We start from the raw sequence: 14,516 nt of genomic DNA on the forward strand, positions 1-14,516 counted from the left end.
TGTGTCTCTGTGACTTTAAACTCCAACCCAGCCAAACTCTTACGCACCTGCTTGATTTTAAGCCTGGGCATAATATAGATTGAACCCTGCATGTGTAGTTCAATCCAAAGCTGCAGCAAGCTCTGATTTTCCAGTCTGGGCTAGAAAACAGCTCTTCTATTCACCTCTCTGCTCTTCTGTCCATCGGCCTAGCACACCACTCAGCCATTGCTGCCCTGTTGCTCCGCCACGCCGCCGCCGTAAAGCCAGCAGTGTGGGCAGCTGTGCACTAAGCCACTATCTTGTCCACACACCCCTTGCCCTCGCTCCTAGGAGAATCAAAGGGAAACAGGTGCGGGATTTACTGCCGGACATTACAGCTGAGTTCTGGCCCCAGACATGGGCAGAAGCACTGACAGTGGCGAAGGCTGCTGAGATTAACTTGGCGAGCACATGTATATTTCATAAGGACAGCTTTATACCAGAGCATGTGGCTTAAACAGCTGTGCGAGAAGACTGCTCTTCTGGCAGGAGGAGAAATAGATAGGCACCTCTCTCCTTCTGTAGCATCGTCCCGAACGATGGGGATTGCTGGCTCGGATAACGTGTGGCTTAAATTCCACACAGGGCGTGGAATTAGAAGTTGACGATTCATGTGCCTGTTTGCTTTCAGGATGAATACAAGGCTACACCCCACATTAGACCTTGCTCTGCCAGGGCCGCATTGTGGACTTGCTACATTTCCTGAGGAAGGGGCAGTGTTTAGGGGCATAACGGGGACCAAATCATGGTTGAGAGAGTCATAGTCTGGATCTTAGCTCCCCCACTTTCTCCAGAGCAGGTGATCTGCTCTAGCCCTTGTCTGGGTACAGACAACTTCCCTTTCCCTACTGCTCTCCTGCCTGAGTGAAGGCGTCGTTAAGGCTCTTCCCATTCCAAGCTACCGTCTACCCTCTGCTTTCCTCCAGGGCCTGTCCCCGCCACACGGAGACATGTGATCAGGCAGCTCATGCGAAGGCGTGAGAGCGTCCCTGATGTCCCCTCCAGAGAACGCTGGACAAGTGACCGTCTTTCCCATACAAAGGTTGCTCTGTGTCAACTGACATGATGCTCTTGGATCTCATTGCTTAGTAACTGGGCTTCAGTGGAGATCGCGGGAGAACCTGTGCTGCAGTGAGGCCACATGGAAGGATACAGCCTTAGACTGGAAGCTCTTTGGGGCGGGGGCTCTTTGTGTGTTTGTACTGCCCCTAGCATCATGAGGTCCTGGTCCCTGACGGAGGCATGTCCATTCTGCCCACTAAGTCCCGGCTGTGAGTCTGTTTCGAGCTCAAGCTCCCCTTCTAACCATGCACCCGAGTCTGACAGACTTGTCATTTAGCACTTAGGATCGGGGCCAGAGGGCCCTACTTGGGGTGAGTCAGAGCCCACGTCTCACTGTGATGCCAGGCCAACCTCCGTCCTTTCCCAGCAGGCCTGGAGAGCAAGCCACAGAGCTGAGTTGTAAGGTCTGCACTGTGCAGACCGGACGCACTAGCCCTGCGGTGAGATCCGGCCCAGCAATTGCCATGCAGGTTCACAATGCAGTGCAGTTGCTCGCGCATGGGGTCCCATAGACCTAAGCTGCTACAGGAATGCTAGCAATAATAGCAACACTTAATACATTAACAACTCTGCAACCCTCCCCCCGCCCCTCACTGGCTCTGCTTGGTGCTTACTCCACTTTTTTAGTCCCGGGTCTTGAGGCTGTGAATTTCTGCCCCTTTAGCATGTACAGTATTCAGAAAAAAATTACCCTGGGCTTTTGGTTTTGCTGCTATAGAAATAAAAGGTAAAAACAAAACCCATCCCCTACATGGCTGGACTAGTTGTAAGCAGGAATATCGTCTCCCTAGAAAAGCTCCCTGGAAGATCTAATGCCAGCTGTCAGCGTTCGGCTGCCCTATCTGGATTTGTTCAGCTCAATTGTCATTCAGCCGGTAATCACCTTTCTTTCCTGGAAATGCTACACAACCAGAGCTGCATCAGCATCGAGATGATGACATAATGGGAGAGAGAAAAGGAGTGAGAATGGGTGGGGAAGGGGGAGAGAGAGCTCGAGAGAACCCTGGAGGTTGAGAGAGCAGCCCGGAAAGAGGCATGCGGAAGAAACAGCACATGGCTGATTTTCCAAAGTGCCTAAATGATTTTTGGGAGCCCAGCCTGAGACCTCTGCATGTCTCTTAGCCTTGGAAAACTGAGCCTTTTTTAAGGTGGCTCTGTGGGGGTATCCAAAACCACACCATCCAAAACCACCGGTCACACTGGAAAATCTTGGTCTGGGGTGTGATTTCTAAACAGCTACAGTCCCTGTGTGGTCCTCCAGCCAAGGTTCAGAGCCCAATCCCATCTCCTACAGAAGCCAGTGGTTAGGCTTGGACGGACAGGTCTTTGGATCCGCGGCAGGGCTTTCTTTCTGTGTTTGTACAGCACCTTGTACGATGGGGTATCACAGTCCATGACTAGAACCCTTGGACTCCACCAGTAACAGTAGGGGCTGAGTGTGCTTGGCCCTTGCCCATGAGACGCACATGGGACCATTGTCAACCAACTCTCTTAATGCACAAACCCGAAGCTCATTCGGTGGGTTTTTCTAGCCAGGAAGCCTCAACGGCACTGAGGAGTCAGCAGGCGTCTCTGCTGGTGTCAGCCTGTTTGAAAGGGAAGAGCAGCATCTGCAGGTGAAAAGAACCAAGAGTCTATTCAGTCCTTGCCCCATGGAAGCAAAGGTTCTGCCAAAGAAAAGCTCTGGCTAGATCATCTCTTAGCTGAACATGAATAAAGACCCACCTGCCTCGCCCACGTAAAAACAAGGCTGGATGTTCAACGGTCCTTAAGGGATTTTCATTTCCGTTCTCATTGAATTGCATTGGTGTTGGGGAGCTTGACTCTATGGTTCGTTGAGAGCAGTGTTTCTTTTTTGCTCAACAACTTTCCCTCCAACCCTTTTTTTTTTGCTCGACAACTTCCCCCCTCCCCTTCCCCCTCCCCCTCTTTTCCTCAATAAAAAATCCTTGGTGTTCCACATTCAAAAAAAATATTGTTTGGTGTTCCTCAGTCTTAAAAAGTTTAAGAAACACTGGTCTCGAGTGCCTCCTTGCAGAGGCCTTGCTCCAGTTCTCCTGCCTCCAGGTAACCAAGTCCTGCTCTAACCCCTTGGTATGACTGCCCACCTCCCAGGCCCTGGCAGAGCCACAGGTCTAACTAGCGCTCTTCTCTTTAGACCATGCTCCAGCATGCAGAGCCAAGATCCAATCTTACCTTTTGTAGAGGCTGCTGCTGTAAAGAGCAGCCGGAGTGGGAGCCCTGCTTTCTGCAAGTAAGTCATTCCCCAGGAAATGAAACGCAGGCATGAATCGCAGTGCAGCAGCATGTTTATAAATAGATCGCGGGGAGGGGGAGACTGGCAGAAGAGGTGAGCGCCGGTCTGCTTGTGTTTCAAAAGGGGGATAATCGCTCCTTCGGCGTTGAGGTCTGACCCTTAATAGTTTGCCTTTGAGATCGGAGGGTTGTGAGGTCAGCGGTCCTCGTCCCTAGAGCAGGTGAAACGCTCGTTTATCTGGGTGGGGAGCGTGGAACTCCTGCTGCTGCTGGTTCCCAGGCAAAGGGTCTACCTGGTTGTGTTTTTTTAAGGTGAATGGGCTTTGTGGACTAGAAAGAGAAATGCTTATGCCCGAATGGAGCCATATGCTGTTTTAAAAGGGTTTCTAATGAGCCGTTTCTGAACGATTAGCTAGTCCATGATCAGGGAGTGGGGAGATCGGGACGTCTCTTCCGAAGACTAGACCCAGGGCTGGCCTGTGACTCAGACTGTGTGTCTGTGCCAAGAAGCACAGGGGACATGTTGACACTGGTTCCAGGAGCCGTGAGTCTGGGTGTCCTGGAGAGAGGCCCGGCTGACGGCCTTCCTGCTGTAGGGAGTGGAAGGGACTGGGGAGTAGCAGCACTGTGACTCCATAGGTACTGGCTTCCCCTCCAGCTGGAAGGGGGGACTTGATCCCCCCCTCTGCCTCAGGCCCCACCCTCACACCACCCTTCCCCCTGCCCTGCCCCCCCTTCTCCCAAACCCCGCCTCTTCTTGCCCCGCCCCAACTGTGCCCATCCTGCTCCTCCCCCTCCCTTCCCGAGCTTCTGGAACGTTGCAGATCAGCTGTTGACAGTGCTCTGGAAGTACAGGGGAGGAGCCGGTCAGTGGAGCTTCTGGCCCGTGAGATGTGTGGGAGGGAGCAGGCAAGAGGGGAAAGCTTTGCACCGATTAATTCCCCCTGTGGATGCTCCAGCCCCGGAGCATGCCGGGAGTGGCTCCAGCTCCATCAGATCTCTGGCCAGAACCACTGAGTGAAGGGTGTTGGGATTCCCTGCTGGGACCGGCAAGGAACAAAGGACTGTTTCCTGGAGGAAGGGGGGGCAGCAGTGAGGGATGATTTCTCTGAGAGCCTGTACCTCCCAGGGCTGTTCCGAGTGTGCAGCAGCTAACACCCACCCCTTGCTCAGGCCTGGGCCTCGGATCACAGACTAGTTCCCAGAGGGTAGCAAGGACACAGAGGAGACTGCTTGGCTTTTGCAGTCGGCCCCCTTCTCACCCCTGGCCTTTTCCTCATGATGCACTCATCAGAAGCTAAGCACGGCCAGACAGGGGCAGGCCCCAGGGCCATCCAGCCCAGTGTCTTCTCTGCTGACACCAGCCAATGCCAGGTGCCCTAGAGGGAGCGAACAGAGCAGGGAACCATCATGTGATCCCTCCTCTGTCACCCACCTCCCACCAGAAACAGAGGCTAGGGGCACCATTCCTGCCCACCCTGGCTAATGGCCACTGATGGTCCTACTCTCCATGAATGGATCTAGCTCTTTATTTGAATTCTGTTACAGACCTGGCCTTCCCATGGTCCCCTGCCAAAGAGCTCCACAAGCTTGTGTTGTGTGACGAAATCCCACCCTTGCTTGGATTTAAACCTGCTGCCTGTTCATTTCGGGGGCGACCCTTGTCAGCTAATCCCTCCTTTACTCTCTGCAATGATGCTGCTTGGCCTCTTTGTGTGAGGAACCACTTCCATTGTCCCATTGCTGAGGCAGGACAGAACTTGTCTTAACCTAGGGAGGTTGTGGAATCTCCATCTCTGGAGATCTCCAAGGGCAGGTTGGTTAGACATCTATCAGGGATGGTCTAGATGGTGCTTGGTCCTGATGTGGGGGCAGGGGACTGGGCTCAATGACCTCTTGAGGTCCCTTCCAGTTCTAGTGTTCTGTGATTCTATGACTATCCAAGCTCAATGTCTTCTCCAGCTCTTTGTGTTTATACACTGTGATCAGGCCCCCATCTCTGTCCTAGACCATGTGGTTACCCATGTGGTTACACAATGGCGTTCACTGTTGCACTCACAGCCTCACTATGTCCGCCATGTGGGGAGGGTTCAGTCGTGTGGTCTCATTGCCAGTAGGAATAAAGGTGCTACAGAACTGATCCAAAGCCCACTGCAATGAATGGGAATCTTTCTCCTGGGGATCAGGTCCCAGAGGGCTCTGGGACATATCACACCGAGTGCTGGAGGTCCTCCCCTAGATGACACCCAATTCACCACTCTTGAACCTAAGGCTCCCGTTCCTAAGTGTTTTATTATGAAAAGGTGAGTACATGGCAGCTTCATTCTTTGATTGCATGTATCGCATGTTACACTGTGCAGTGCATTAGCAATAAATGCTTAATGGAAGACGCTGTATCAAGCTGTTAGATAGAAAGCCTATTATAAAACGTGGCTTTTCTAAAACAATGTATGTGTCTGTTTAATACCCGATGTTAACTTAAAAGGCGAATTAGAAAGAGCGGATCTCTAGAATACGTAAAAATAGATGGAACTTCATATATTTAAGTGTCATCCAATTTCCTTGCTCATTTAAATCAATCATGAGAAAATCTCATATAAAAAGGAGGTGGGTGAAATTTGCATATGGAACAATCAGATGAAAACACCCGGAGTCAGGCATGGTATAGGCAAACACAGGGCGAGCACAGCTCTTCTGGTAGACTGTAACCTCGACATGCTGTATCTCATGATCATAGCATTATAAGACAGGAGGTCATCTAGTCCAGTCCCCTGCCCTCATGGCAGGACCAAGCACCATCTAGAGTGGACCATCCCTGACAGATGTTTGTCTTCTCTGCTCTTAAATGTCCAATGATTCCACAAATTCCCCAGGCCATTTATTCCAGTGCTTAATCCTGCTAACAGGAAGTGTTCCTAATATCCAACCTAAACCTTTCTTGCCACAATCGAAGCCCATTGCTTCTTTTCCTATCCTCACAGGTTAAGGAGAATAATTTTCCTCTCTCCTCCTTGTAACAACATTTTAAAGATTTTATAGATTTATAGAAGTCCTGTCCCATCCCCAGATGTGTAGGTCTTGTACTGCCCCAGTTCTGGACAAGACAAGCTTCTATCAAGTCTGACATTTAATGAGTGGAAGTGATACACGCAAATTCTGTTCTTCCAAGTGGAATTTCCCAAACACTGTCGTTCAAGTGCACAGGTTTACATAAAACACGTGTGTTAACTACAAAGAGATGTTAAGCAAATACAATCAATGAGGCACAAAAGTCTGAAATGATTACCAGAAAATGAAAGCTCAAACACGGTGAGTTCCTAACCTAGCAATCCATGTTACATTCAAAGTACAGTATTTCTCAGGGCATATTCTCAATAGTTTGAGTGGCCAAACTCCTTAGATTAGGACCCCTTCTTCTATGTAGTGGCTGCTTCCTTTCTTCCTTGGGAACTGATGGACAGAGAGAGAGAAGGGATGTAGGGACGTCTCTTTTCTGTTTAGTCTTCTCTGTCCTTTGAGGCGCATTCCCAGCTGGGCTTACATTGTGGATGGGAACTCCATGCTTCTTCATTGCTAAAATGTAGATTTGTCCCCCGCATCCCCGTTGCTGCCAAAGAGCATCCGTTTTAGTTCCCACCTTGTTTCCACTTGGTGGAGTCGCCGGCTCTCCCTTACTTTCTGAGGAACTGGTCTGGTCATGCCCCAGACATGGAAGCGTTTGAGCGATGCCGTACTGTGGAAGCCTGTAACTTGATGTGCATTGTTGCCATACCTGGTGTAGCTGGAGAGTAATGACCAACAAACCATGAACAAAGATTATTAGAACAGTGTGGGAGGGGAGCTTGCAGGGTACAGTCTGCCTCACTGAGTACCAACACACTTCTGTGAAGGTGCCTAAATCTCACTGCTCTTCCAGTCTTGGGTGTGCCTATGGCTCTAGCAAGGCTTTTGGGTCCAGACCTCCCCTCAGAGGCGATGGGTAAGGGGGACACATAGGGTCAAGTGCCCTCCCCCATTGGCCTGCCAGGGACAGGACAAAGAGCTCCGTCCTCCTTTTGCTGTGCTTGGCCCCAGCCCAGGTGGAGCGCAAAGCAGGTGGGACCAGCTGCTTCTCACACCAGCTGCTTTGGGCTGCCAGTCTGTATAGCAGCTGCCTACAAGAGAGACTGGCTGGGGTGGCAGCTCCCCCCTCCATCTGCTCAGGCACCAGGGACAGGAGCCAAACAAGCCTGTGGCCCATTTCTGGTTTGCTCAGCCCCTTGTCCCTGACAGCTGGGCCCAGGGGGAGGGAACAGGCCTCTGCCACTCCCAAGCTCTTGCCAACGAGCTGCCACCTTGAGCCACCTGAGGAACGGCTCCCTCCTGCTCCCTGCATGGACCCGGTGGGAGAAGCGCAAAGCCGCTCTCCCACAGGTAACGGATGGGGAGAGCGCTGTGGCCCTGGGCTGGGTGGGGCGTCTCTGTGCAGAGGAGGCTCACAGGTCCACAGTGTGAGGAGGCCTGAGTTGTCTGTGCCTCCCCTGTTCCAGGGTCTCAGCGGTTAAATGCACGACGGCCTCGGAGAAGGCTGGGAATCAGCCATTAGAGCATCTGGACCCTTTGTAGAGGATTGCTGAGCGTGGTAGTACTCGAGATTGACTTGAGAATTTGGGGGTGGGTTTGCAGCTGGAAGAGATTCCTCATGTACCGGCGGCCTGCCCCCTGTGTATATGTTAGCTGACTTGCTGCAGATGTCGCTTTGTTTCCATACAGGAAACTAATTGCCTTTCTTGTTCCAGTCAGAGAAGTTTTCCTGCGTCACTCGGCAAATAACGGGAGGCATTTCGTAGAGCTGGCAAAGCACCATCCGCTCTCCCGATAGCCTTTTTGCACACGCTCCCCATCAAAAGGCCCAGCCACTCCTTGGCAGCCTGGCTTCACCTCGACAAGATCTGCCCTGGCTCGTGCATTTGTCGGTGAGGGAACCCGGCAGCAGGGGCATGAGGCGGGGAAAAGGCTGTTATGCCCCAACCATGAGTCTCGCCTCATTTCAAATTCCCACAACTTGCTTCCTGAAGTCAGGGCAGCTGAAAGGTGCTAGACTAACTCCCTGGGTGTGTAACATCTTGTATTTACCCACAAATCAGATACCACGTAGGCCGCAGCATGGGAGGCTCCCTGGATGCTGGCTCTCCTCAGGGGCTCTTCCTTTCAGAGCCTCGTCCCCAGGTGCTTGTGACACATGACCACGGCGGGACGCAGGACTTGCCTACGTGGGGCGGTTTGCTGGCGCTACTCCCTGGGCGTAATGCCATTGCTGGAGCCATTCCGGTACGATAACGGTGGTGGAATTACACCGGGAGGAGAGAGCAGGTCAATTGGCCCATATAGCGCCAATCTTAGTCTGCTGCATGAAGCTGACTCGGCTAGAGCCTGGGTTCAAAGTCCCAGTCAGAGGGGCGGGTCGCAGGCTGGACTCCAGCCCAGGCGGGAAAGTCCACGCTGGCCGGTAGCATGAGTCCGAGTCAGTTCACCGGGCTGTGAGGCTGCCCACTGTGGGTTTTTTCTGTGTGTGCTCTCATCCATGCATGACGTGTAGGCCATGCTCCCAGAGCGCAGCAGGAACGTGTTGTTCTTTCTTGCAGACGCCCTGTGACAATCGCTGGCCCTGAGCACTGTGGAACATGTGACACCGCTGGCTACACGGCAGGCCCCACCTGAGGGAAGTCAGGGTCTTGCGGTATCAAAGGAGACGGCAGCGGTGCCTGTAGTGACCGCAAGGCCCAAGGAGGCTCCTGCAGGGCCCTGGGCCATCTGGGAAGTAGCTCCGAGGAGGAGGAAGCTGCAGGGAAGAGAGACGCCTGGGACGGACCCTGACTAACCAGGGGAAGGCCTGAGAAGAGAGGCAGGAAGTGGCCCAGGGAAGCCTCAGCACAGGTAAAGTACAGTTCAGTACCAGACCCTAGGCTGCCACCCGCAGTAGAAGTTGGACAGGATGCCCCTGGTGGCCCCACGGAGGGAGGGCTGAGCTCAGCAGGGCGGCTGCAGGTGAGGAAGAGCCCCAGAGATGGTGGAAAGGCTTGTTTCTGTGGCAGCCATTTGTGGATTATAGTTTGGGGCAGTCAGCGTCCCGGAAGCAGGGGAGTTGAGATGGTGACTTGGCCAGAGGGCTGAGCTACCAGGCAGAGATTCCACCCAGCACTGGAGCAGTCGTCAGCAGGGGGCGCTAGCCCGGAGCCACCACACCTAGCACTAGGGGGCATCTAGCGGTGCGTGGACATTTACACACCTCCATCTGAATGACAATCTAGCCCTATAGTAGGCTAGACAGTCTTAAGTAGGATTGTGTCGTCCCCCGCTCCAAGCTGTTGAAGGAACTTCAACCCTCTGCTTGATATCCTAGCTGAAGCTTTGAGGAAGCAGGCCCCTTGCCCCCACACACCTGAGAGCAAATCCATATCTCAGCAGGGCGTTAGTGTGGCATGCAGGGCTCCCTCCCCGTTTGTATTCACATGGCACACAGCATTCGTGTGTCCTATGGCTGGCAGGCAGAGTTCAGATGTCGGTGGGGACGTAATTTCCTTCTACAGGCTTGGGATGGAGTCCTGGCTCCAGAGAGCAAGGCCTGGACAAGAAACGTACTTTTGATTCTCACGTAGCCACCTGCCTCCAGGAGCTGGGGGCTGAACAAACCCTGCCCCCCCATTTCACCAGACTCCTAAGGAAATCACGGAAGGTGGCCCTGTAATGCTATCCCGAGGCCTTCCTCTTCCGACAGGTCTCCCACTGGTCCCAAGGCATATCGCATGGTGCTGTGGTCTGGCCCCCGAAGCCCTCCCTCTCAGCTGCTTCCTCATGTCCTTGCATTGGCAGGAAAGATCAATGAGAAACTAAACTGCAGAAGCAAAGAGTATGCAGCAAGCGTAAAACTGTATCCAGGCTCAGTACAGCGGGGCCTTCAGGTCCCGTCCTGAGAGACCTGGGAGAATGCGCATGCAAGAGGCGCTGAAGGGCTTGCTGGAGGTATCGGTTCTAACCTCCAGTGAGACTCTGAAGACAGTTGAGAAGCTGAAGGGAAAAAGTGGCCCCCAGAACAAAAGGCCGTTTTGGCAGTGCATATAAATGAGTTTTCTCTTAACCAGTCAATCAGCCTCGTCGCCAAGCAACAGCCGCCTTAGTGAATCCAGCCTGGCTACATCTTACGAGAGGATTCAGAGGGCAGGCCAGATCTCCTAACCCTTCGGGCGTATTTCTTTAAAGGCGGCCACACCAGGAAAGTACAGAGGGAGTTCAACATCCACAGCGTTGACATTCAGGGAGCCCCGTGACTTCACTGGCCGAAGTGAAAGAAAGTTCGTAAGATGATACAATCACTGAGAGTGAGACACATTGCTGGGAACAGGGGCAAAAGAGAAGCAGGTTGGATTAACCGCTAGAGGCTGACTGGCCAGCTCCAGGGTGGTGTTAAAATCAGGCCTGATGAGCAAGACCGTTCTGAGATGTGAAACGTTTTGGGAGAAAAGCTGGCTACTGGAGCAAGCTTCACCATCATGGCTGCCACAGCATCTCCTGCGACACCGGCTCACATCTCTTCAGTCCCAAAAGAGATGGTGACTGGATGTGGCCAAAGAAGATGGGAGATCGATACCACCTCCGCGCCCACTGGTTGCAGCACAAACACACTATCAACTTGAATAAAGGTCTTAAGAACATAAGAATGGCTAGACTGGGTCAGTGCAAAGGTCCATCCAGCCCAGCGTCCTGTCGGCCGACAGTGGCCAATGCCAGATGCCCCAGAGGGAGTGAACAGAGCAGGGAATCATCCAGTGATCCCTCCCCTGTCACCCATTCCCAGCCACAGACACACACAGGCTAGGGACACCATCCCTGCCCATCCTGGCTAATAAGTATCGATGGACCTAACCTCCATGAATTTATCTAGTTCGTTCTTGAACCCTGTTAAAGTCCTGGTCTTCACAACCTCCTCTGGCAAGGCGTTCCACAGGCCAACCATGTGCTGTGTGAAGAAAAACTTCCTTTTGTTTGTTTTAAAGCTGCTACCTGTTAATTTCATTTGGTGACCCCTAGTTCTTAACTGGTAAATGCACTACAAAGGCAATTTCCTCCACCTTTGATATTCCCATGTCCACATCAGATGCTATGTATGGGACACAGCCAGCCTGACTTAATTAGCTTCATTAACACTGGTCTTACCATTGATAGGTAACTACTTTTGCTGTTATATGTATCCTGGATTCTGTAATTTCTACTCCAACTCCTCTGGTGAAGTGGGTTTTACCCACGAAAGCTCATGGTCTAATACATTTGTTAGTCTCTAAGGTGACAGGACTTCTTGTTGTTTTTGAAGTTACAGACTAACACGGCTAAGCCCTCTGAGACTTTTTGCCATCTGGGATGTCTTTCCCTCCCCTAGGTATCCTTTTCCTTCTCCACCTTCCCTTTCCAGTCTTCTTTCCATCTCCTGGGGTCAGCGAGCCAAGACTGTATATTTTGCAACACTGCTACAACCCTGTGGCCAGAGGCAACTAAGCGCATTGCCGCAAATAGACCCAGGTTGGCCCAAGTTGACCGTGTTTCGGCGGGGCTGATAAGACCCCGCGCTATGCCTCTGATTTTTCCCAGCAGAGAGGTTGCAAGAGTCAACACCAGGGACAAAAGATGCATTTTCCATTCTACCGTGCTTTTCTCTCCAATTGTGCGTTCGTTCAACTTGCTTTGTTTTCTAGGAAACAGGATCTGACTTTCACAACAGTACTGACAGCTACAGCCTCTCTGCTAATGGCTTCTCTTTTCCCCAAAAGGACAAATATTACCCTCTTTGATACCATCTAAGAGACTGTCAAACAGGGTTTGTTTTTTTTCCCCTTTCTAAAAGTTTTCTCCAGTTAAAAGGACAGGAGAAAAGGCAGGTAGTTAAAATAAAAGCCTGGCTTTACGCTTTACATTTCAAATGGTTTAACTGTTTCCCCTTCTTTTCCACATTGTTAATAAAAGTTAAAAAGGATTTGGAAGGGGGGTTTGCGATGGTATGAAGCAAGGTGATGTGTCTGGGACCCAAACCCTGGACCTTTTAAAACATATTTCATGTTGGACAGTGACTGGGTTATGCTTTGGCCCAGATAGTCCATCTAAATGAGTACAGCCCCTCGACAATGCAGCCACAATGGGCGTAATGCAAGTCCAAGTCTCAACGGTCCTTGCTTGGCGTCCCCAGAAACAGATATTGCCCGTGTGTAATCTGATCTGCATGTCCAAGGAAGGTATTACAGATCCAGGGAAGTGCGGAGATGAAGAGGGTCCATGGGGTTTCTGCAAAGAGCTGCCTTGAAACTTGACAGTGAAATTGGCCGCTTCTCTGCTACCTCGTTTCCATGGAGGCTCACCAGCCTGAGGCTGCAATGCATTGGCTGCCCACAGCTCTACTTCCTACCAGCTTTCTTGGTGGCAAAGTCACCTGCGCCTGCAGCTCTGGAGACCCACCTCTGCCTCCCAGGGCAGGCAGGAGATCGGTGAGAGGGGTCCAGGGACACACGCGAGAGGAGGAGCAATGCCACCACTGGGATGATATTTGGGTTTTGTTTTCCGAGCTGTGCTGCTGACAGATAACTAGGTGGAGGGGGGAGGAGGGGGAGGGGCTGCGTTGATGAACCTGATGAAACAGCCCTGGAGACAGCTAGAGCCCTAATGTCGTTGCTGTCTGCTGACAATTTCCTGGCTCTGTGTGACTTTGCTTCTGTCTGAACATGCTGTGCGCTACATGTCATCTTTCCCTCATTTCCTAAGGCTTGTTTCTTTTCTCTCTTGGCTTTGATCTGCTTCCCTCTGCATTCTCCTGAGCAGTGAACAAACAGACTCTAGTATTTCAGACTCTGATGTCTCTAGCCATGTATTGGGCAGCCAGACTGAGCAAGGGGCTAAAGAGACTTGGGGTGTACGACATAGCTGGCCTGCTGGGTCACCCTAGACCAATCACTTTCCTTTTCACCCTTGTGGGCCTTGTCTGTTTAGACGGTAAATTCTTCCACGCAGGGGCTGTCTCCATGGGGTGGGGGAAGGTCAAGTCCATGCTCCTGAAAGGGGCGGGGCCTCAGGTGGAAGGGGCGGGGCCAGGAGCCGCTAGCTCTCAGCATCGCCCAGACCGCAGTGTGCTCCTCTCAGCCCTCAGAACTGCCTGGAGCGTGTGGTGCAGCCACTCCTGCGGCAATTTAAAGGGTCCCGATCTCTGGCAGCTGCCCCCTTCCTTCCCTCCCCTCCCTTTGGCCAGCCTGGCTGTCTCTTACCATGTGTATTTACAGCACCTACTACAGAATCTGAGTGTAGGCTGACGTCTCTAGAAACAGCTCCAATACCAATAAGACTCACTCTTATTTTACTTGCCTTTTCTTATCTCGCTGGAATTTGTGTTTTTCTTCATTGTTCTTAAAATATTTACTAAAAAAATTAAATCTGTGAACGAAGCCAGTTGAAATATTAGTAACACATGAAAATAAGTGGAGCTGAACTTTTGAGTCAAATTCTTCAGTACAAAAGTCAGAGCTAACCAGACAATTAATCTCTTCACCTTGGCGTTCCTTCAGGAAATCCCTCCTTCTCTCTCAGACACAAGTTGAAGAATATCAAGCCTTGGCCCTGCTGGGAAGGAAGGATTGGTTAGAGCTGGTTGAAAAATTGTCTGTTCCTTTTTGTGGGAAATTTCGAAAAAGTCGAGTTGCTTTTATCGAAATTTCTCCTGAACGTTTTTGGCCTTTTGAAAAAACCCGGTGTTCCTGACACCTCTTTGTTAAGGTTTCCCAGTGGAAGAGAGAGAGAAGGAGGGATGGAGGAATCAGAAGGGAAAGGACTTTTTCTTCTCTTCCCACCCCGAAGAGTCCATCTTCTATAGAATCAGGGCGGTGGGACCCAAAGAGGCTGAGGTTGCATTTGGATTAGTTTTACATGTGTCCTTTCCTCGCGCCTGGTTTTGAGGACCCCCCAGCTCTTTGGCAGTTCTGCAGGCACATCGCTTATTTGGAGGCATTGCCCTGCGAAAGCTCTTGGTATGTTGGTGACTAGGAGCCTGTCTTGCCACCTTTCTGACATCTCTTCTCTCAGGCACCAAACGGGTCAGCACTGCTGCTGGCCCCATGGAAGGACGCAGCATCTTCTAACGATGAGCCTCAGGGCTCCGGCACAGAATT

At 51.7% G+C, this 14,516-nt stretch overlaps 1 long non-coding RNA gene across 1 annotated transcript in view; it reads left to right on the plus strand.

Annotated features, from left to right (window-relative positions):
• The first annotated feature begins 7,917 nt into the window (after positions 1-7,917).
• The window catches only part of LOC106733085 (uncharacterized), a 115,254-nt gene continuing 108,655 nt past the window's right edge, over positions 7,918-14,516 (plus strand). The window contains exons 1-2 of the long non-coding RNA XR_016350305.1: positions 7,918-8,294; positions 8,964-9,255. This is a non-coding gene — a long non-coding RNA (uncharacterized LOC106733085). The remainder of the gene's footprint in view (positions 8,295-8,963; positions 9,256-14,516) is intronic.

Source organism: Pelodiscus sinensis, chromosome 9 (genome assembly GCF_052426305.1).
Source record: "Pelodiscus sinensis isolate ZL-2025 chromosome 9, ASM5242630v1, whole genome shotgun sequence".
Classification (NCBI taxonomy): Eukaryota; Metazoa; Chordata; order Testudines; family Trionychidae; genus Pelodiscus; species Pelodiscus sinensis.